This window comes from Manis pentadactyla, chromosome 8, assembly GCF_030020395.1.
Source record: "Manis pentadactyla isolate mManPen7 chromosome 8, mManPen7.hap1, whole genome shotgun sequence".
Lineage (NCBI taxonomy): Eukaryota > Metazoa > Chordata > Mammalia > Pholidota > Manidae > Manis > Manis pentadactyla.
This window is the reverse complement of record NC_080026.1, coordinates 87861178-87883455: the sequence shown is the minus strand read 5'-3', so window position 1 is coordinate 87883455 and position 22278 is coordinate 87861178. Positions and strand designations below refer to the sequence as shown.

At 34.4% G+C, this 22278-nt stretch overlaps 1 protein-coding gene across 4 annotated transcripts in view; it reads left to right on the top strand.

Moving 5' to 3' along the window:
* CTNNA3 (catenin alpha 3) overlaps positions 1-22278 on the top strand; it is a 1667940-nt gene that overhangs the window by 1619698 nt on the left and 25964 nt on the right. The window lies entirely within an intron of this gene.

The window sequence follows — 22278 nt, the reverse complement described above, 5'->3', positions numbered from 1 at the left end:
CAGGTATGGTAATAAAATAATATTTGATATCTATATTGGATTCAGTTATCAGTGACTTTGAGAAGGACATGGACCAAGGTTATAAATTTAAGTTAAAGTGAAACACCATGCACATTCTAGGTAGTTATGTTAATGAGGACAAATTTTTTAAAATGATAGCAATATATTTATATAAAGTTGTAACATCTTGGACTTTTATAGCCTGACGTCAGACTTTTCCTCAGTGAACTAACATCTTAAAAAGAATGTAGTTGGGAAAATAAAACAAAGAATTACCACCACAGGTAGAGGGCAGGGAGCTAATCCTTATTGACTATCTGTCTCTTAACCATGTTTTATCTAATTTAATCTTCAAACAGCATGCCAAATAGATTGTTTATTTGCTTGTTTTATTTTCTTTAACTCTTGAAGAAAATGAAATTCAGAAAGCTTATGTAGCTTCCTCAAGGTCATGCTAGTAATGTCAGAATTGGGGTTTATTTTCAAAAGTCTATGCCTTCTCGGTTCAGGTGGACAACCTTGATTTTATGATTAAACTGAAGAGCACAAAAAAATAAGTGAATAATTGGGAAATTATGTTTGATTATTTATCAGAGATAAAAAAATTTAGTTTCCTCGATATTCAAAATTGCAAACATAAACACAAATCAACACAATCTGTGTAATATTTGTGCTCAAAGGAAAAGGTCTTTTAAGTAGTCACAATCTATACACAAAGAAACACATGTGGGTGTATGAATACATACATGCATGCATACATATACATATATATACATTTTAAAATACTGTATCTTTATTTTGGATTTTCATTTTTCTCATTTTACCTTATTCCACTTGAAATGTGCAAAAAAAAAAATTATTTGTAGACCCAAGTCTATTTTCTCTTTGCTTTTGTCAGTTCTACACACTTACCATAATCCACAAGACTGAATCGATATGAATTTTATTTTCTAATTATATGTCACTTCTTTGTATTGTCTGAAATTAAGCTTTAAAAAAAATTGATAGTTCAGCCTATACACTACTGTTAAAATATATTAATGTTAATTATCCCTCCAAAATGCAATGATTTCTTCCAAGTGTACAAATAGAGTTTATATTCCTTCCTGTTTGGTATGATGATTAAAATTAATGAACTTTACATAGTATACAGATAGATTAGGCATGAGCCATTTAGAACCCATGAATTATGATTTAAAAACTGAATCATTATATAAAATGAGGAATAACATTGCAAATCCAGAACTATTTTATCATCCTTTTGCCCACAATTTCCCATTAGAAAAAATAAATCTGAATAAAGGGAGAATGCCATGCCCCCTTTGCATGCCTTACTGCCATCTGCTTGCACGTAGATCTTGAAAAGCTTTTAAAATATATTTCCTTTATGTGTGCCAGAGCACATATGCTTTAGTCTCTCGGTGACCCTGAGTTCTTGTCTTGTCTTCTTTCTCTTTAAACTGAAAAGAAGCTCTAATCTAAGTCATCATTTTTCTAGGAGTTCTTGTGAAAAGTAACAAGCATGATTGTAAAGCAGGGTAACTCATTAAAAATTACAGAAATTTGTTATGCAAAACTACAGACTATTCAAAGTTCACTAAATCAAGTTTGTATTACAAAATCAGGTTCATGAAACATACTTTTAAGTATTTTTGGTCAAAAGATTAGGTATGAATAGAATACATTTCTGGAGTGAATGGGCAGAGTGCTTTTTGGGTCTGGAGTATTAATATTTAGGATAAAGAAGGTGAATTCATAGCATAAAGAAATTTAAAAATCCTTCTCATAATAGACCATTTAATTAAGATTATTTCCCACTGTTTCTTACATGTATCTGCAAGCACCTATCCTTAAGTTATATGTTTTATTTATAAGGAACCAAAGGGTAGTTAGTCCAAAACCCCAAATATAAATTGAGCATCCTCCCTGTGCCAGGCATCATACAACATCTGGGGGACCCAAAGATGAATATATGATTCTTTCTTTAAGATGCTCAGATATGTGAAAAATTAAGATACATAAGATACACCAAAACACATATAAATTACTCCAAAACAATATAATAAACTATTATTGTGGTGTGCACAAAAACACATAGTAGCAAGTGAGGAACTAATTAATTCCGCTGCTCTGGCAACTGGGCAAGGGGAAGCTCCAGAGGTGGCTTAACATTACTTTACGCCTTGATTAATAAGTTTAAAAAAAATGTATACTTATGGGATTAGGAGAGAAAGAACTTGAGGTAAATAGCACAACTGAAGTAGAAAGAAAATAAGGAAAGATATGGAAATTTATGGAAGCACCAAACAGTCTTGAGGGATTGGAAACAATACTTGGGACTGTTGTGTTGTGGGAGGGAGAGGGGGATGGAAGAAAAGCTGCAAAGGAAACTAGGGCCATTTCAGGAGGATCATTTATAACAGTTTAACTTTACCCTGTAGGCAACTGAGAGTAATTGAAAGAATTTAAGTGAATATAAACAGATCTATGTATCTGAAAATTAATTCCTTTTGACAGGGCAGTGAAAGATGGAAAGATGAGGGCCTGGAACATACACTATTTAGGAATGATTTATTAAAATAGTCTAAGAGAGTTACAGTAAGAACCTGGATTAAGGCGATATTGGTGAGAATGGAAAAGAGTGTATCCATGCAAGAAAAAATTATGAGGTGAAACTGATTAGATCAATGACCTATTGAAAGTTAAGGATGAAGAGGGAAGAATTAAAATTTACCCCCAGGGTTTTGATATTTGGTAGTTTACTTAGTCTAAAGTATCATCATTAACCAAATACTATATATGTGGAAGGAAGAGTAGATTAGGAAGGTAAATCCATTCATTTGGGTTTAACTTGCTGAACATAAATGATTAGCAGGCACCCAAGTCTTAGAAAGGTCGAAGAGAAGTTGGGTGTATGGTTCTGGAGCTAAGAAGAGAGGTATGAAGGAGAAATAGATGGGCGCTCCAGTGGAAGTGTGTTGAAAAAGATAAGAAATAGCTCAGGTATATTCCAGGAAGAATTTTTTTCTGAACACAGTGATTCTGACGTGCTTGTATCAGATACAGAGACTTGGTTGTGGCAGTTTAAACAAATTTGGAGTTTACTATCTCTGTAAAAAGAGTCTGAAGATAGGTGACCCAGGGCTGTATGGCAGCTTCACAAAGTCATTGAAGTGAGGCACTTTTTTCTTTCTGCTTTTATTATTTTTGGTTTCTAACTTTCACTTTTGTCAAAGTCAAAATTTGGCATCTCTTGCTGTAGCTATGGGTTTTATATTCCAGACAGTAAGAATGAAGGGATGTGGAAGCAAACATTCCTTACATCTTTTTTAATCCTTCCCAAATGCTTTCTCTTACATATTACTGTCCAGAATTTAATCACATGGCTATAAACAATTACAAGAAAGCCTGCAAAATGCAAAATGTGTTTGTGTGTGTTTTAATCTGGGCACCTTGCTTTTCCCAAATAAATCAGGTTTTATTTCTATGAAAAAAGAGAATGTACACTGGGTGGCAAGTAGCAATTTTTACCCTATCTTTTTATGATTATCAAAATCACAGCAGTATTCACATACACTGTTATCTACTTTTTATATATTTTTTCCTCTAGACTATAAAACTATTAAGTATTTTTGAATGATTGAAGGTATAGTAGTCAATGACTATAAATAAGGCAGAAAATTCAGGTTGAGTGAACCGTAAAGTACATATTGGATTCAGTACTTACAAGGTATCTTTATATCTTTCCCAAAGCAGTACCAGTAATATGATATAGACAAAAGTTAAACCATAATGGGCTAAATACTAAGCATGCAGTGACAAAAAAAGATGGTAGCAAAGACTAAATTTTCTGTAAGTTTGTAGTTGAAAGGGGTTACAGGAGGGAGGAAGAGAGACTTGAGGGACAGATGGAATTGCTTTTTTTACTTACTATTTTTTGAGTAAGAAATGAATTCTGTATCTTCTGCATCCGTGGATGTTTTGTTGCCCTTGTCTAGCTTGGATTAATACTTAGTCTGTAGGCACACACCTGATCATCTACATTTGCCCTCTTACAGCACTAAACTATGTTTTCTACCTTTATCTTGCATCTACCTACCACTTCAGCATTTTATTAAAAATAAAAATAATAATAATAATAATAAGGGAGAAATGTGGGATTCACATATAAATCAAGTATAAAAATCAAACGAATATTCATATGTGACCTGATTGTTTATAGTTCATAATGCGTGATCAAAACCAAAAGTTTCTGTGATGACTGCCCTTGCACTGTTCACCATGTAAGAACTTATTCACTATGTAAGAACTTGTTCGTTATGCTTCAGAAGATTGGAGACTGTTGAGAATTATTAGGCTTGGGGTGGATTAATGATTGTGCATTGAGTCCCCTATACAGAATTTTATTGTTGTTAACAACCATTTGATCAATAAATATGAGAGATGCCCTCTCAAAAAAAAAAAGAAATGAATTTTATTTATTTTTTTAACATTTTTATTTATGTATTTTCTAAGATGACATTAATTCAAAAAATGTTTAGATAAAGGGCAAGAAGAGGTAAGAAAAGAGTGAATCTATGAAAAGTTGAGACTGTAACTGATAGAATGAAGACTTCAGAAAGGCAGAAGGAACAGAAGTAGAAAAACAGGTAGAAAGATTAGGTTTGGTGGGAAAGAAAGCTTTTCCTCTGACCCAGTATAAAGATGAATGAAGATATAAACACATTTAGATACAGATGAACAAGAGGTTTAAGAGCTACTTGATGGACCCCCATATTTTGGTAAAATAAGAGTAGTTCTCAGTTAAGATTAAGATTTAAGTGTTCTTTCCATAGTTTCATTTTAGCAAAAGAACAAAGTAAATATGTCCATATTTCAATCACTTTTCAATATTGCTTAGATAAGAAAATGATTTAAGTCAACAGTGATGATTTGAGATAGTAGTCAGAGATACTATATATTAAACATTGTTTTACCAGAGCTGAGCTTCTGGACATTGCCTGGATTATGGAACCTGATTTAGCCTCAGTTTATCCTTCAGTCACATAAAAATGAAGCCAAGTGGCCTTCCAATGGCTATCCTTTCTTGAAGAAAGGGGGAGTATATAGAAATTTCATTGACAAAACAGCAAAACATGATGAAACTATGTAATTAAACATTGTTGCAGATCAGTTTCCATAGCCACCTTGATTTATTAATGCACCAATTTAGTATTACAGTAAAAATATAACTCTGAAAAGACTAAAATGTACTTGGGTTACCTAATGGCATTCTCATAAATTCTCCATCGATTGTTCCTCTAGTGTCTTTATGCATAGTGCCAAGTAAGGAAACTATAGCACTCTGTGAAAAGAGTCTCACCATAAAGAAATAAATATTGCTATATTCTAGCCTGTATATAATAAAAAATAAAATTCAGGAGGAAAAAAATAAAATAATTGTTTTAAACTCTTAAAACTACCCTTACCCTTTCCCTAAGTATTACACTTTTAGGTCAGCAATTTTTTTATACTACTTAAAATGAGTAATTATGTGATCACATGTTTTGTGTTTTTCCTTTGATGTGTTTAATTATGCTTTCCTACCCTGAGGCAGCTGTGCCAAACCGCGATTTTTAAAATTGGATAAATAAGTAAAGCTAATCAGTCGGGGTTGGGGGAAAGATCAGCAAGATTGAAAACCTGCCAAGGAACTGCAATTCAGCTTTAGCAGAAATCAAGGGGGCACTGTGCCTTCAATTAGGAATACAGGGAATAGCAGCAATACAGCTTTTGACCGAAAGAGCCTCTAGGGCACCCAGAACTCAGGCAATCAAGTACATATGGTATGACTTAGTAGGTTAATGTGCTTGCCACGATAAGACATTAAGAGATTTAGTTAATGAGCTTTCTGAAACTGCTTTCCTCACTGGTAGTCATCAAGAAAACTGGGAAAACTAATTTGGAAAATTAACTGAAATATTTAGAGATGTTTAGCAAAGGACTGAGAGATGTTTGAAATGGAATGGGGAGAGATGAGAGAAATGGGGAGAAGGGTGAAGAAAAAAAGAGAGAAAACACTTATCGCTTTTTTTTAATACTAGTTAGGAGGTAAATGAAAGCAATAAATCTTAGTAATCCAAAGAATATATTTAAAGATAAGAAAAGGTGTGGGAATTGTTTTCATTTTTACTGCACTGTAGTAAAGTGGAGTAAGACATTTGGTGTCTAAGTAAATTGGTATCATAATGGATTCAATTTTCTTTGCTGATTGTGCCATGCATCTAGTTGGCATAGCACTTGAAGGAACTTTAGAAATAATCTATTCATGTTATAACTAACTCAAATTAACTTTACAATAAAATAGGTCAGCTACTTTCAGTGACTTGCCCTAGTTCATGAAGGTATCTAATGGCAGAGCCAGGACCAGGATCTAACTCTCATGTTCATTTCATTGCTACTGAAAATAAGCCATGTGGCTTCCCAGTGAGTTTAGTGCCAAAATGACAAGCAGTGGTATGAGCACACTTAGCCTGGATGGTTGCCTCAAATAACAAGAGATAAGGAATGGCTTTAATTGAAAAATGTGGTAAAACTATGACTCACAGTATTAATCGATAACAATGATTTAATGATCCAAGATTCTTAAGAAAGCCTGACCAGAACACACTCTTCAGCCCCAATGGATAAGCTAACCTGAGGCAATAGGAAAACTACTGGTCTCCAAATTAGGAGACTCAAGTTGTAGTTTAGATGTTAATCTCTTTGGATCTATTTTTTCATCTCTCTATGAAACTAAGGTTTGAATATAAAACTAAGGTTTGAGATTACATTCTTCCAACTCAGATTTTGTAATCGAATTCCTTTTTATTGTGCATGTTTAAATTCCTTTCTCATTCTTCTTATGTGTATTTTTCAGCTATTTTTTTTGTGATTACCATGAGAAGTACATAACTTTATAACTGGAATTTTGTACCACCTTAATTTTAAAACATAGAAAAATTATGCTCCTTTAACAGCTCTATCCTTTACTCCTTTTAGTTGTTGATGTCACAGAATTTCATCTTTGTACATTGTGTGTCCAAAGACATAAACTAATAAATATTTTTAGTGCATTAGTATCTTATTGTAGAAAATATAATGTGGAGTTTAAAGCCAAAATTACATGCATAGTAACTTCTAAACTAATAATCACATTTTTAAAATAATCGTTAGCTTTTTTTGTTTTAACAGCTTTATTGAAGTGTAACTGATATACAAAGAATTGTACATATTTAATGTGTGTACAATTTGATGAGTATGGACATACACATCAACACTTTGTTAAAATCAAGCTTCCTATATTTAACATGTTTTTTTAATGTATTGAGATTACTTTACCTTTTTACAATTCTGTATTGAAATATAGCTGATATATATTGGTTTCAAATACACAACACAGTGATTTTTCTTAAATCATATAGGAAACAAAAGTGGAGTTACACATCATTTTTACAATAATACTGTCTTTTATGTCAGTATTTTATGAGGCTTTTATTTCTTCTGGCAACTTTAAGTTACTATCTAGTATGTTTTCATTTCAACCTGCAAGCCTCCCTTCAGCATTTTTTGGAGGGCAGATCTAGTGGTAACGAAGTTCCTCAGCTTCTGTTTACCAGAAAATATCTTAATTTCTCTCTCAGTTTTGAAGGGCAGTTTTGCTGAAGATAGTTTTCTTGATTGATGGTTTTTCTTTTAGCACCTTAAACATATACCACTACCCTTGAGTGTTCAAAGTTTCTAATGAGAAATCTGTTGATTATTTAATTGAGCAGCCCTTGTTAAGTGATAAATTGCTTCTCTCTTGTTATTTTCAAATTCTTTTTTTTTCTGTGTCTTTCAGAAGTTTGATTATACTATGTCTTGGTGTGAGTCTCTATGAGTTCATCCTACTTGGAGGCATTGAGTGTTTGGGATGTTTATATTCATATAAACCTCAAATCTGGGAAGTTTTCAGCCATTATTTCTTCAAATATTCTTTCTACCTTTCTCTCTCTCTTCTGGGACTCTCACAATGGTTATGTTGGTCTACTTGATGGCACCTCACAAGTCCTCTTGGCTGTGTCCACTTTTACTCAGTCTTTATTCTGTCTGTTCCTCAGACTTATTCATGTCTTTGTTTTATCTTCAAGTCCACTGATTCTTACTTCTGACAGCTGAAATCAGCCTTGAATCCCTGTAGTAAACTTTTTGTTTATTATTGTACTTTTCAATCCAAAATTTCTTTTGGTTTCTTTTTAGGTTTTCTTTCTCTCTATTGATATTTCCATTTTGATCATACAGCATTTTATTAACCATCTCCTCATTCTCCTTTAGTTCTTTGAACATTCTTTAAAACAGTTGTTTTTAAGTCTTTTTGTAATAGATATGCCATTAAGTCTTTCCCTGAGATAGTTTCTGTTTTGTTTTGTTTTTTTCCTTTGAATGGAACATATTTTCCTGTTTTTTGTATTCTTTGCTTGTTGAAAACTGGTCATTTGAATCTAATAATGTGGTAACTCTGGAAATCAGATTCTCCTCCTTCCTCAGGGTTTGCTGCTTTTTTTTTGTTCATTTCTAGCATTTGGTGTGTTTTTTGTGTGTGTGTCTATGGGGTTTTTTTGTTGTTGTTTGTTTTGTTCTTTGATTATTGTTGACTATCTGCCAAGGATCAGTCTGAAGTGTAAACTGGAAGTCTTCTCAGGTCTGTTTTCAACCTTTGGCTTCCCTTTGATATATGCAGTTACTTTATAATTTTCTGTATATATGGTCACTTATGAATGTCCTAATATTCAATGTCTGACTCAAAAAGGGAAAGAGAAAAGAAAAATGAAATGGTTAAATAAAAGTGCCAGGACCTTAAATCCCCTGAAAATCCCTTCAGTCAGAGTTGTAACAATGGCCACTGTCTCTTTGTCTGCACCTCTGTGAGGAAAAGCAACAATGAGTGAGCAGAGCACAGACTCCTCATATTTGGAGGACAGGGTCCTTTTCCCCCACCCTGGCTCTCACAAGTTGCATGCAGGAACACATGCACAGCTTCCTGCTAAGTGACTGAGGAGTGGGGGATGGACAACTGCTACTGTGCTAAGAGCTAAATTTGACAGAAATTAACCATAATGTAGCTTCCAAGCCTGCCTTTGGAAATTGCAAGACTTCAATAGACTTCAGAGTTCCTAAGTAGTTATATCGGACAGATTCTACCAATACAATTATTGTATTATTGGGGAGACATATTGCTGGTGCTTCCTATTCCACCATTGTTTCCTGGAATCTGTGATCTTATTCCCTTTTCTTTCCCAGTTCTTATCCAATGTTTTCCTCTAAGTTTTGGCATATTATAACATTATAATTTGCTTTGACATGTTATAATAATACACAGCAAGTTGTTTTATTTTAATTTGTTTTAAAAGGGTACTTCTAGAATTTTGCTTAAAAATTATCCTTCAGTGAGAATGAGATCAGATGCCTTAAAAGTTACCTGTTAATTTTAGATCAAGGGGAAAATGAGACCTGTGTATCAAAATGGTCTAATATATTGTCCATAATTATGGAATTAATTTGACATGGCTTTACTGAGACTATTGTGGTATCTCTCACAAGCAACAGTGATCTGTTTTGTGAAATTAGATTTACTTTGTCCAATTAAAAGAGGGAAAAGAATCTGGATGAGGAATACACACACATGCACAGATACACACAAGGTTAAGGAAATAAATGAAGGAGAAAAAGGAAGAAAAATACAAATGTGATGTAGGAGTCTCTATTGTTAAATTTACTCTTTATAAAAATTGCCCTTCTTATTTGTATGTCAAATAGTTCCACATTATTCAAAAGGAAAATATTGGAAGAATTTAAATCTGAGTGGAAAAGACTATTTCTCTTTTAGGAAAAAGAATCTGCGTAGTTGTTATCAGTCATTAGAAAAGAAGAAAGAGGATTAAGAATTTTGACTGTATGCTAAACAACCTGAACCACAGAACTTCACAGACCTAGAAAGAGAGGCCACAAAAGTAAGTGAGCTGTATTTGGCAGCAGTAGGATGGTGCCAAACTTCCCATTAGGCAAAGGGCAGCTGAAGGAAAAGAGCAGAGCTGTATGCAAACATCCTGATGTTCATGAATTGAATTTGAAGATAGGGAGACAAAGCACAGAAGAAAAAGGAAAGAAGAAAAAAACCAAGGAGCTGAAGATTCTAGAACTGATAAAGGGAGAACTGAAAGCAGATGTGAAAAAAGGCACAAGACAGAAATGCAAAAAGGCCTAAGAAAAAATGGCATTTGTAAAAGTAGTCATTTCAGTCCCATGACTCAGGGTGAATTTGTGCTTCCTGTTGCAGATTATGAAGTAAAACTAGTTATATTCACAAGATGAAAGTTCCTGTGAGGTTGTGTTTGTGGTGTGTGTGTGTGTGTGTGTGTGTGTGTGTGTGTGTGTGTGTGTGTGTCAGGGGGTGGGTAGTGGGGAGGCATTCCCTGGCAAAATCAATGCAATCCCACATTTTCCCCTCTTGATTAGTAAAGCCTGAATTATATTAATAGCAAATCAATAACTGTTAGAAATACATATTACATTTTGACTTTGATGTTTTTGTTTATTCTAGTGTTTCTCATCTTTATCCCTATTGACATTTGGGTTTAGGGCTGATAATTGTCTGTTGTGGGGGGCTGTCCTGTGCACTGTAGAGTGTTTAGAGACATCCAGGACTCTCCCCTCTAGATGCTCAGGGAAAGCTAATAATGCTGTTAAGGATGTGCTACTCCTACCAAACCTTTACCCAGCAGTTAGGTACCAAACTACAGGTTTTGGTTGCTGACATTCCCCAGTGCCTGCTTCTCTGGATAATTGTCCCCAGCCAAACAAGAATCACCCTGTCTGAATAGTTATGTACCACCACCCCTGCATGTCCTGGAACACCTATAGTTTATGGCTGACTGAGGTGGGATCCCAAAGGCCACACCCCGTGCCTCAAGATGGAACCAACTCCACTGTGCAATTTCACAGCTCCCTGTGAGGCAGGCCAAAGCTGGGCTCTGACTGAGACTAATCATACCGTTGTTTAGTGCTGTGATGCTCTTCACTCACCCTGTTCTTCTTCCTTTCTCCCTTTGCCTGAGAACAGGCTTTCGGTAAACCACATGTACAAATCCTCCCAGGCTTTCTTCGCAGGTACCTACTCAGGAGACAAATGTCAGCAACACTTTCTCCTTTACTGTCACTTTCTTTGTGGTGGAAAAACGGTGATGGGAAAATTTGTGGAATTTGTGAATGCACCACTCTTATTGATGCATTCATACATATTCTTTGATCCTTTCAGTAAAGCTGCAAGTAAACTTGTGACATTTTGTTGACAAGGAAACTAAAGCTAATAAATAAACATATCTTGCCAGATGTCATGTTGTTAGAGATAGAGTGAAAATGTGGATCCAGGTTTTAGTTTCAGAGCTCTTTGTATCCATTCCACACTAACATATATTTATTCTCATTTTACTGCCCTGAAACAATAAAATAAAGGTGAGTTAACAAAGTCCTGGTTCTTAGTTGGAAAAAAAGACAAGCAAAACACAATGAATTATAAGAAATGTTAATTTACAAATGGAATTTGTATTCTTCATGCTTCTGAAAAATTGTTGCCATTTCATAAGTCAAGAAAAATGTAAGAATTACAAACCAAAATTTAAACAGACTCTAAGGAGTATTTTTTATTTTTAAAAAAACAAAGAAATAGGTTTTTGGGAAAATTACTCTACTGGAGTATATTCAATTGGAAATTAATAACTATATTATGTACTTATCATTAATAACTATATTATATACTTATCATTAGTTACTTATCATTGCTTGGTGATAGCATAGGAATTTCTATATATAGAGAACATATTTATCAGGCTTTACATGTAAGGAAAAATTTATTGAGTGAAATTGTTATCTGAGTGACTGTTGGTAACATAATGATGTCCTAATGTAGGAGTCTCTAAAACACAGAAATACTCAAATGGGCATTTCTTACAATGACCCTCAATAAAACCTGGAGTTACAACATTATTTCTCTATTTAGTGAAGACTTTCAGCAGGGAGTTGTGACATATGGTCTGGAAATGCTGCTTTCTACGGATGTAGCTGATCACAAAAATAACATTCTGACAACCCTAGGGAAATAAGTGTGTTAAGTCATCTCTTTACAATATTAGAGATCGCGGGGAAGCTTTCAGTCACCCCTGGGTCACAGGCAATTCATGGTTGAATTTTATGATAAAGTTCCATATTTTTCCATAAGGGATATATACCCTTTAGATATCACTTACACATTGCAAACAAAGAGCAATAATTGTATAATGTATGTGTGTATTCATGTACATGTGTGTGTGCAAATGGTAGTATTTCTTACTGCTAATGCTAAAATTGGCATTCTGCCATGAAAGTTTTAGGAACTTCAGTTATGCATTCAAGCAGGTAAAGAATAGAAATCCACCCCTCTTCTGCACAAAGATGAATCAATTTTAGTCTAGCCTCCAGCTCTGCATCACATAGCATGGAAAATAATATCAATAATTGAACAAAACATTTAAGGAAGTCTTTCTAATAAACAACACTGAATTAGTTAACTTAGTTTAGACTAATAACAACATAGTTTAGACTCATAACAACAGCTCCCAATTTTCAATGGCATAAATTAACAAAGTTTTTCCTGTTTGCTCTCTTTTAAGTTTAATACATATTGGTAGCGAACTTTTTTCTCCAGTTGTTCAGAACCAGGATTTATTTACTTTCTAGAATCTCACTGTGAGGCCTCCATCATCTCTGTACTGGGAATGGGAAGGTTGGAAGGGTTGTTCTCTGGCTGACAAACACCTTCCAGGAGGAAAATAAACTACTGCATGTAAGGTGCTTATCATAGTATCTAGCATTTAGCAGGTGCTCATTAAATATTAGCTAGTAGTCAGAGTAGTAATATAGCCAATAAAGGCTGATGTTAACTTTACTGTGATGTGGTATCACCCATTGTTAAGTTTCATCTTACGGTTATAAAAGTATAAAGGAAGAAGCCTAGGAAAGTGGTCCCCTTTTAGTGCGATAATTCCTCTGCATATCATAAAACTTATTGCCCATCCCTGTTTTAGCAGCAGCACACTTGCTATGGGCTTGAGGAAGAATAATCGTCATTGCTTCTGTGCCAAGGTTAGAGTTTTGTCAACATGTGTCTAATAAGTAACGGAAGAATTACACAAAGTCTTAGGCTGGCCTTTTCTGTATTTGGCAAACGGTGGCATATCTTCTGGTAACTAACTACTTGGAATTTAATCCACTTATTGCCAATACAAATGAAGACATTTAACCCCTAGAGATGAAGAAAGATTAAACAAAGAGATACTTTTATTCAACATTACAGTGTTTATGAAAATGTGATATGTTCAATCTTATTCAATTACAATATAGAGTGGAACTTTAGCTACCCAGAATTTCGAAGGAGTCATTTTGGGAAGATTACCATTTCTGATACAATGGAATTTTAAGATGTTGGGCATGGCACAACAGCCCAGTATGTTCCAGAAGTGTTTAAGAGTGGTACAGAACTAATAAACAAATAAGCATTTTGAGCAATAAATGCCAAAAATCTGTAACAAAGGAAGTACTCCGATTTACATAGCCTGAGCATTTTCACAGAAAATTTGAGTTAAATAAGAAAGAATTAGAAGAATTTGGTTAGTTGGGGAAGAAAAAAGGTTTATAAAGACAAACTGAAAATACAAATTGCCCTAAAATGCAAGGTAATATGTTTATTAAGAAATCATGTAAGGCTTATTTGGATTAAGGAGTAGTATACATATAGATACATATAGGCCCATTAACCTTTGGCCTGAATAGTTTGTGCATGTTCCTGAATGAAAGAGAAAGAGAGAGAGAGAGAGAGAGAGAGAGAGAGAGAGAGAGAGAGAGAGAAAGAGATGGAGACTAAAATAGATACTTACAAGAGACAGAGAATGTGTGATAGGATTCATCAAGCTAAAAAATTCTGTGATTCTATTTAGAGTCAAAGGAATACAGGGTGGTGCTGGTTTTGGTGGTATGTGTTTTTGAGTGCATGTTAGTATAGTTTACATATGTAAACCATATAATAATACATGCATATGTCTGTGAGTGTGCTAGAAATTGAGTGCTTATTAATAATGATGGGCTCTGTCTTCAATATTTGAAATGCATTTGCTTTCATAATCCCCACCAAAAATAAATAGCTGTAGGAGACAGCTAGTATTATTATAGATAATAGATAACTAGTATTATTACTATTTTATACATATGGAAACTGAAACTTAAAGATGTGAAACAACTTTTCCAATATCACAAAGTTATTAAGAGTCAAGACAAGATCTTAACCCAGTCCTCTGATTGTAAAGCATATACATACAATGCCAAGTTGCCCCACAGAGAGGCACAGAATTTTAGTGATATGGAAAACAGCAGATCCAGGGTTCTTATCTCACACTCTGAGCAGATGGGGCACTTTCCTAGGACAAGGTTCTTATTCTTCACTTCTGTGAGGTCATTTATCATACCTAACATTTATTGAGCTCTTAATAATGACCAGATATTGTTTAAAATATATATATACACACACAACAATGCTCTGAGGGAAATCCCACTATTATCCCCATTTTGTAAATGAGAAACTAAGACGCGGAGAGCTTAAACACAGGAAGGAGGTCTGTTTTTTTTCCTACTTCTCCTCTACCTCTAACCCTCTAAGCTCCCTTTCATCCAGGAGGGGCTCTAACATCCCGTGTTCAGTGATAGTGGCTTTGAGGTTCCAGAGATGAAACCAGCATCCTTCTTTATATGTATTCCTGCTCACATACACACTCTGCCCTATTTCGAACATTGTATTCTGAAACAGCCAACCTGAGTACACTGGAGTTACTCTCATGGAGTTATCCAATATCCTCAATTATCCATAATCACTCCTTTCTGGAGTGGAACTTGAAACACAGCATTTTTAGAGCTCAAAAGTATTACACCTGTCCTCCATGAACCCAAATTTTTCAAAGAAAAGGGCATTTACCCTAAGACATTTCTGTACATAGCCAGTCATTAAAGTAAAATTAAAACTGACATGCTGATGTTTAAGTCAGTGCCAGATTTTACTAAAAGGCACCAGTAATTACTATGGCCCTGACAACATCCATTCATTTTTCACAATTGACCCAACAATACTCTTTGAACTTTAGGTCACTTCATTGCTCTCGCCTTCCCTACATCTCACTATATATATTTGCCTGGTTATTACTATGCCTTTTTGACCTTTATTTGGTCTCTTGTATTTTAAGCAGCTACTGGAGTCTGTGAAGCAAGCCTCCCCTTTGTACCATTTAATTTAATTAGACTTCTGGTTTGAGTTCTTGCTGAGTCAATATTTAGTTTCTTGTCTATATCCCTGGGAAAACCTGAAACATTCCATACGCTAGTTAAATGGCTTAATACGCTAGTTAAATGACTTAATACGTGTGGACAGACGAGCTAAATGCCTGAGCTTGCATTCTCTCTCCTTGCACGTATCCAGGGGATGTCGCTAGGAAACTCCCTCACGTTGTCTTCCCCCTTAATTGTGTTCCTCCACAGTTTACCCAGCAATTCCTTCTTCTAGATGATAAATTATGATGAAACAGAAGGAAGAACAATCCTCAGTAGTGTCTCACTAACTTTGTTTGTAGAGCTGTTCCTCTAATGTCGCATTGTTGAATAGGTGCATTATACGTCTGCTTCTCCACCTGCGAGCACCAGCCACGCCAGGTGCAATGCTATTAATGGCATAATTTTGCCTAATGGCCTTAAGTGCCTGGAAGGGAGCTGAAAAAATAAAGGGAAAGTGATGAACAGAGGTCTAGAACAAGCCGGTTTACTCCTCTTTGGAGGAGTCCTTGTAAGTATTTGGACTGTGTATGGCCTACGTCAGGAAAAGTGACTTGAAAGCTGAGAAAGATGAGAAAAGATGAGATGGTCTCCTAATTCACACGAGAGAATTTAAGGATCTGCTCTTGCCAAACTTTCAGACTTTAAAGGGCTTCTCAAGCAACAACAACAACAAAAAAGGATTTTTTTAGCAATGATCTGTGGGAACATATACCGAGGGCATTTTTCTGAACATGAACGTACATACATACACATATACAAAAATTCGTTTTTGTTCCCAAAAAGGTAACTTTGTACTTAATTTTCCAATTTAACATTTAGATATAAAATAAAAGAATAACTAACTTGCTAAAGCCTCACTACTTACAAGGTACTGTGTTTTACATACACCATTGCCTTTAGTTACTATCTGCCTAGTGTGTAGGGATTTCATCTCCAAATGGTAGGCCTGTGTCTCCCAGAAGTTTAATAATTTACCCATGTTCACATACCTACTGTAGATGAAGCCAAGGGGAGAACTCAGGACTTTTGACTCTAAAGTTCCACCCATGTGGTTTGTAAAGAGGTTCCTGCTCTGTAAAGAAATTAAATAAAAAAGTAGAGACTGACCATGATGCCTACACTCCCCAGGTCTCCCATTGTTTATGTCTGTGGGTCAAAGACTCAGAGAAAAGAGAAATCCTGATTTTTAAAAAATGCACTTTGCCACCCTGCTAGCCGCACGCAGCAAGTGGGTTTGATGTAAGGTTGTTCGTAGGTTTCGTTTTTCTTACATTATTTCAGAATATGGTATTAAAATTAGAGTATCCCTTCAGTAACATTTGAGAGTGTATGTGCAGTCATGATTCATATAGAATTCTATGTACAAACTATTACCCCAGCATCTAGAACACAATTAATATTTTTAAATAACATTACTACTGCCAATAGTAACAATAATGACAATAGTTAACTTCTGGACTTGCTGTGTACCAGAGAATGTTTTGAGTTCTTTACATGAATTATTTTATTTAATATTTAAAATAATTTTCAAAGATCACTGTTACTATTAACACAGCTTTGTAAGTTAAAACCTGGGATAAAAATTAACTGGCCTCTGAAGTGTTACAATTGATAAGTGGAGGAACCAAAATTCAAATCTAGCCTTTCAACTCCAAACTTTGCCCTGCTAACCAGTTCATTTGTCTGTCTTTCAAACCTAAATATCGTTTAAGTAGATGAATGACTTATTTTGACATAGTGCTGTAAAATTCCTGTTGTAAGTATCTTTTTAGTTCTTTTTCTCCCACTTCTCCCTGTAAGACGTTCAGACCAGAAGGCATATTGGGAAGGAGGAAGGAGAGACAGGGAAGGGAATGCACATCTGTATGACTGCCTCTCCCTCTCTCAGTTCTCCTGGCAGTGGTCACCTCCTTGCTTCGATCCCCAAACTTTAGCACATCTCCAGTTGCCTTCCTTGCCACCAGACAGCCTGTCCTGCATCCTGCCCTAAATTTTATTTTAATGATTTTACTATCAGCTTGCTTTAATAAAAACTGAACTGATTAGTGTAACATTCTTCTCTGAAATCTAGGTAAAATATACCCTTTTGATACTTGTAAAGAGTTACCTATGTCAATTGTGTTTTTCCTTCTGTAAAAATAAAAACAGACAGTAGGGGTTCTGGGGCAGAAATGAACATTCCGTGTTCAGAAGGACTGCTCTAGAAACACTGGCTCTCAAAATCGCTCATAAACAAGAATTGAACCTTTCCAAAATGAGGCTTTTACCCATTTACATTCTCCCCAGTGTTGTAAGTAATTAGTATCTTTAGAAATTTTCAAGATTTCAGAAATTTTTCAGGACTTTCAGAAATAGTTCAGAAAATATGTGTTTGATTAGGGTTCAGACTGGTGCATCACACCACAGTCATATTTGGGAGATAAAAGTTATAATTTAATAAAGGTACTTAATACAAAAAAATATTTAATATGAAATTACACAAAAAATAATTTAATACATTAAATTATTTAAGTATAAGTGAAACCCTTTAATAATGCTTAGAAAATAATAAACACTGTTTACTGTATATTTAAATGATATAAATATTAACTATAAGTTTTGACTGTATTTGTGATTTTGGAAAAGATAATTAACCTCTTTTTTCCTAATATACAAAATGGGTATTTCAATTTCAAATATTCCATACAATTTGTTTGGTTCTCTTGCAAGAATAGATGTTTAGGGATGTAATATTTTTGTATGGTAATGAATCAGTAAATACTAATTATTATTTTGGCATTCATGATACCCATAATTTAAACACTTTACATATAACATGAGTTAAACAAGAAAGGATTAATAGACTGTCTGAGAAAATATACTATTATAGAGTATAATAATATTTTCTTTTCAACAAAGCAAACTGATTTATGAATAAGCAATAGTACCACAATTTGATTGGCAATCTGTGAATGCCAGTATTTTGCCATATATAAGATTAAAATTTATGCCTAGACTGTGATCCTTAAATCAGATAAATTCTGTTGCCCTGCAGGGATGGAAACCTATGCATCTAAATTCTGGTTTTTGTTAAAAACCCATGTGTGGGTAGCCAAGGTCTCTAAGTAAAATGAACTCACATATTTTCTGAATAAATATTTCACTGCTCTTCCACTTGTGCCAAGTCTCATCTAGTCCTTCCTCAGTGATATATTATGAGAGGGGCAGTGTAGGTTCCCTAACAAAATCCATAAAATTCATAATAGCACTATGGTGTAGATTGGCCATGAATATATAAAACACACAGTAAAACAATATGTTTTGCTAGCTTCCTGAAATGTTGGGGAGAGGCTGAAAGCTGTAAATGTCCATACTCAGTAGATCATTAATGTTTTAGACTGATCTGTTGCTAGATATCAATATAATACTGCCTCTCGATGACTAGCTACCAAATTCCCTATTATTATGAAATACTGTTGAATAAGATTTCTAAATTTTTTTCTGGTTTGGAAGTGCAGGGAGCAAATAAATTCCATCTGGATTTTTACAACACAATGCTTATTTGGAGTCTCCTTACAGATTTAAAAAAGTTTTTTATGCATTAAGAGAATATTATTTGGTATCATGAAATCGAAATTGGATTATAAACTACAAGTGGATGTCTTGTCTTTTGTTGGAATATTCTCTTAATTACTAATTATATCACTTAGTAGGGACTCAGATACTATGTTTAATCAACAAAAACCTGTTGCCAATTCCATTTGGCTTATTTTTCCATGAACAATGCACAATTCCCTGCCAGAATATTTTATGTTGCCCCTTATATTGACCATGATTAACAGGTTTGATGTCCTAGTTACTTTTGCCCCAAACAACACCATACTGGGTTCTGTTGCAAATAGTCTTGCTAAAGCAAAAAGGATTGTATAGTCACCAGTTTATGAATAACCACATTCTAGTGCACTTTTGCTTACATTATCAAAGCTGTACAACAGTAGTAGTTGAGGGCCTAATGTATATGTAAGTGGGTGATGTTTTGTTAATTGATTTGTTCACTGAAAATTTACGAGGGTTACACCAGAGTGGCTAATATTGGGGGATAGTGCAGACTTACAGAATTATATTAGGCTAAGATATAATTTCTAGTGACTAACAAGGAGAGGGTAAAATATGCTTGTAAGATTATGTTCCAAACATCTCTTTTAAGTCAGGAGAACATGTAGCATGTCTGATGTCTTAGTCTGCTTGGGCTGCCACAACAAAATGCTATAGACTGGGCAGCCTAAATAATAGAAATTTATTTTCTCAAAATTCTAAAGGTGGAGATGTCCAAGATTAGGTGGGTTTCCTAGTAAGAGTTCTCTTCCATGCTTGCAGATGGCTGCCTTCTTGCTCACATAGCACACACACAGAAGGAAAGAGAGGAGGTAGAGATCTCTTTCTCATAAGGATACTAATCCTATCTGATTAGGGTCCCACGCTTATGACCACACTTGACATTTTTTAAATTTCAGCTTTATTGAGGTATAATTGACAATTGTGAGATATTTAAAGTGTACATGATGGTGATTTTATATATATATATATATATATATATATATATATATATACATTGCAAAAGATTTTCCCCCATTTTGTGAATTAACACATTCATCGCCACATGTATTTTTTTAAGTTTTTGTGAGAACATTTGTTTTACTCTCAGAAAATTTCAATTATGCAATAGAGTGTTATTAATTATAGTCACTGTATTTTACAGTACATTTTCAGACTAACTCTACTCATCTTATACCTGAAAGTTTGGACCCTTTTACCAACCTCTCCAGACTCTGACACCTACTTTTCTACTCTCTATGAATTTGACTTTTTTTTTTAGATTCCAAGTTAAGTGAAACCTTGCAGTATTTGTCTTTCTCTGTCTGCTTTATTTCACTTAGAATAATGCCCTCAAGTTCCATACATGATGTTGCAAATGACAGCATTTCCTTGTTTTTTTAATAGCTGAATAATATTTCATTATGTGTGTGTGTGTGTGTGTATCACAATTTCTTTATACATTCGTCTATCGATGGACACTCTGGTTGTTTCCATCTCTTGGCTATTGTAAATACTGCTGCAGTGAACATGGGAGAGCAGGTATCTATTCGTTATCCTGTCTGAATTTCAAGAAGTGAAATTGCTGGTCATGTGATAGTTCTATTTTTAATTTTTAATAGTGGCTGGGCCAATGTAAATTCCCAACAACAGTTCTTTTTCCTTCACATCCTCACCAACACTTGTCATCTCTTGCCTTTTTGTTAATAGCCATTCTAACACTGTGAGTTGATATTTCACTGTGGTTTTGATTTGCCATTTCCCTGATTAGTTACAGTGAACATCTTGTAACGTACCTATTGGTAATTTGCATGTCTTTACTGGAAAAATATCTTTTCACTTTCCCTGTCAATTTTTTTTTTCATTGGATTGTTTGCTTTCTTGCTATTTAGTTATATGAGTTCTTTATATATTTTGGGTAGTAACCCCTTATTAGATATATGATTTGCAAATATTTTCTCTCATTCTATGCATTGCCTTTTTATTTTGTTGATGGTTTCCTTTAATGTGCAGAAGATTTTTAATTTGGTATAGTCCCAGTTGTTGACTTTTCTTTAGTTGTCAAAATCCAAAAAAATCATTGCCAAAACTAATGTCAAGAAGCTTTACTTCTTGTTTTCTTTTAGGATTTTATGATTTCATATGAAGGTCTATGTTCAACTCTTCATCCCTATTTAGCTAACTTTTATGTATGGTATAAGATAGTGGTCTGGTTTATGTATGACTGCTTGGTTTTCACACCACCACTATTGAAGAGACTATCATTACTCCATTGTATATTTTTGGTACTTCTGTCATCATTTAACTGACCATATATGCATGGGCTTATGTCTGAGTATTTTCTGTTCCATTTATGTGTGTGTCCATTTCTATGAAAATATCATACTCTTTTTGATTACTATAGTTTTGTAAAATAGCTTGAAATCAGGAAGTATGATGCTTCCATTTTTGTTTTCTTTTCTCAAAATTGCTCTGGATTTATGAGATCTCCTGTTGTTCTGTACACATTTTAGGAATATATGTTCTATTTTTGCAAAGAATGCCTTTGTCCTTTCATGATAAAAACTTTCAACAAACTGGGTATAGAGGGCAAGTACCTCAAAATAATAAAGGCCATATATGACAAACCCACAGCCAACATCATGCTTAACAGTGAGAAGTAAAAAGCCTTTCCTTTAAGATAGGGAATGAGATAAGGATGCCCACTCTCCCCACTTCTATTCAACATAGGTTACAGAGGTCCTAGCCATGGCAACCAGACAACACAAAGAAATAAAAGGCATCCAGGTTGGTAAAGAAGAAGTTAAACTGTCACTGTTTGCAGATTGCATGATATTGTACATAACAAATCCTAAAGAATCCACTCCAAATCTACTAGATCTAATATCTGAATTCAGCAACATTGCAGGAAACAAAATTAATACACAGAAATTTGTTGCATTCCTGTACACTAATGATGAACCAGCAGAAAGAGAAATCAGGAAAACAATTCCATTCACAACTGCATCAAAAAAAATAAAATACCTAGGAAACCTAACAAAGGAAGTGAAGGACAAATACACTGAAAACTACAGGACACTCAGGAGAGAAATTAAAGAAGATACCAATAAATGGAAGCACATTCCGTGCTCATGGATAGGAAGAATTAATATTGTCAATGTACAAATTTTTCACCTCCTTAGTTAAATTTGCTCCTAGATATTCTTTATTTTTAATTCAACTTGAAATGTGATTGTTTTCCTGATTTCTTTTTCTATTATTTCTTTTTTAGAAACACAGTTTTTATGTATTGATTTTTTA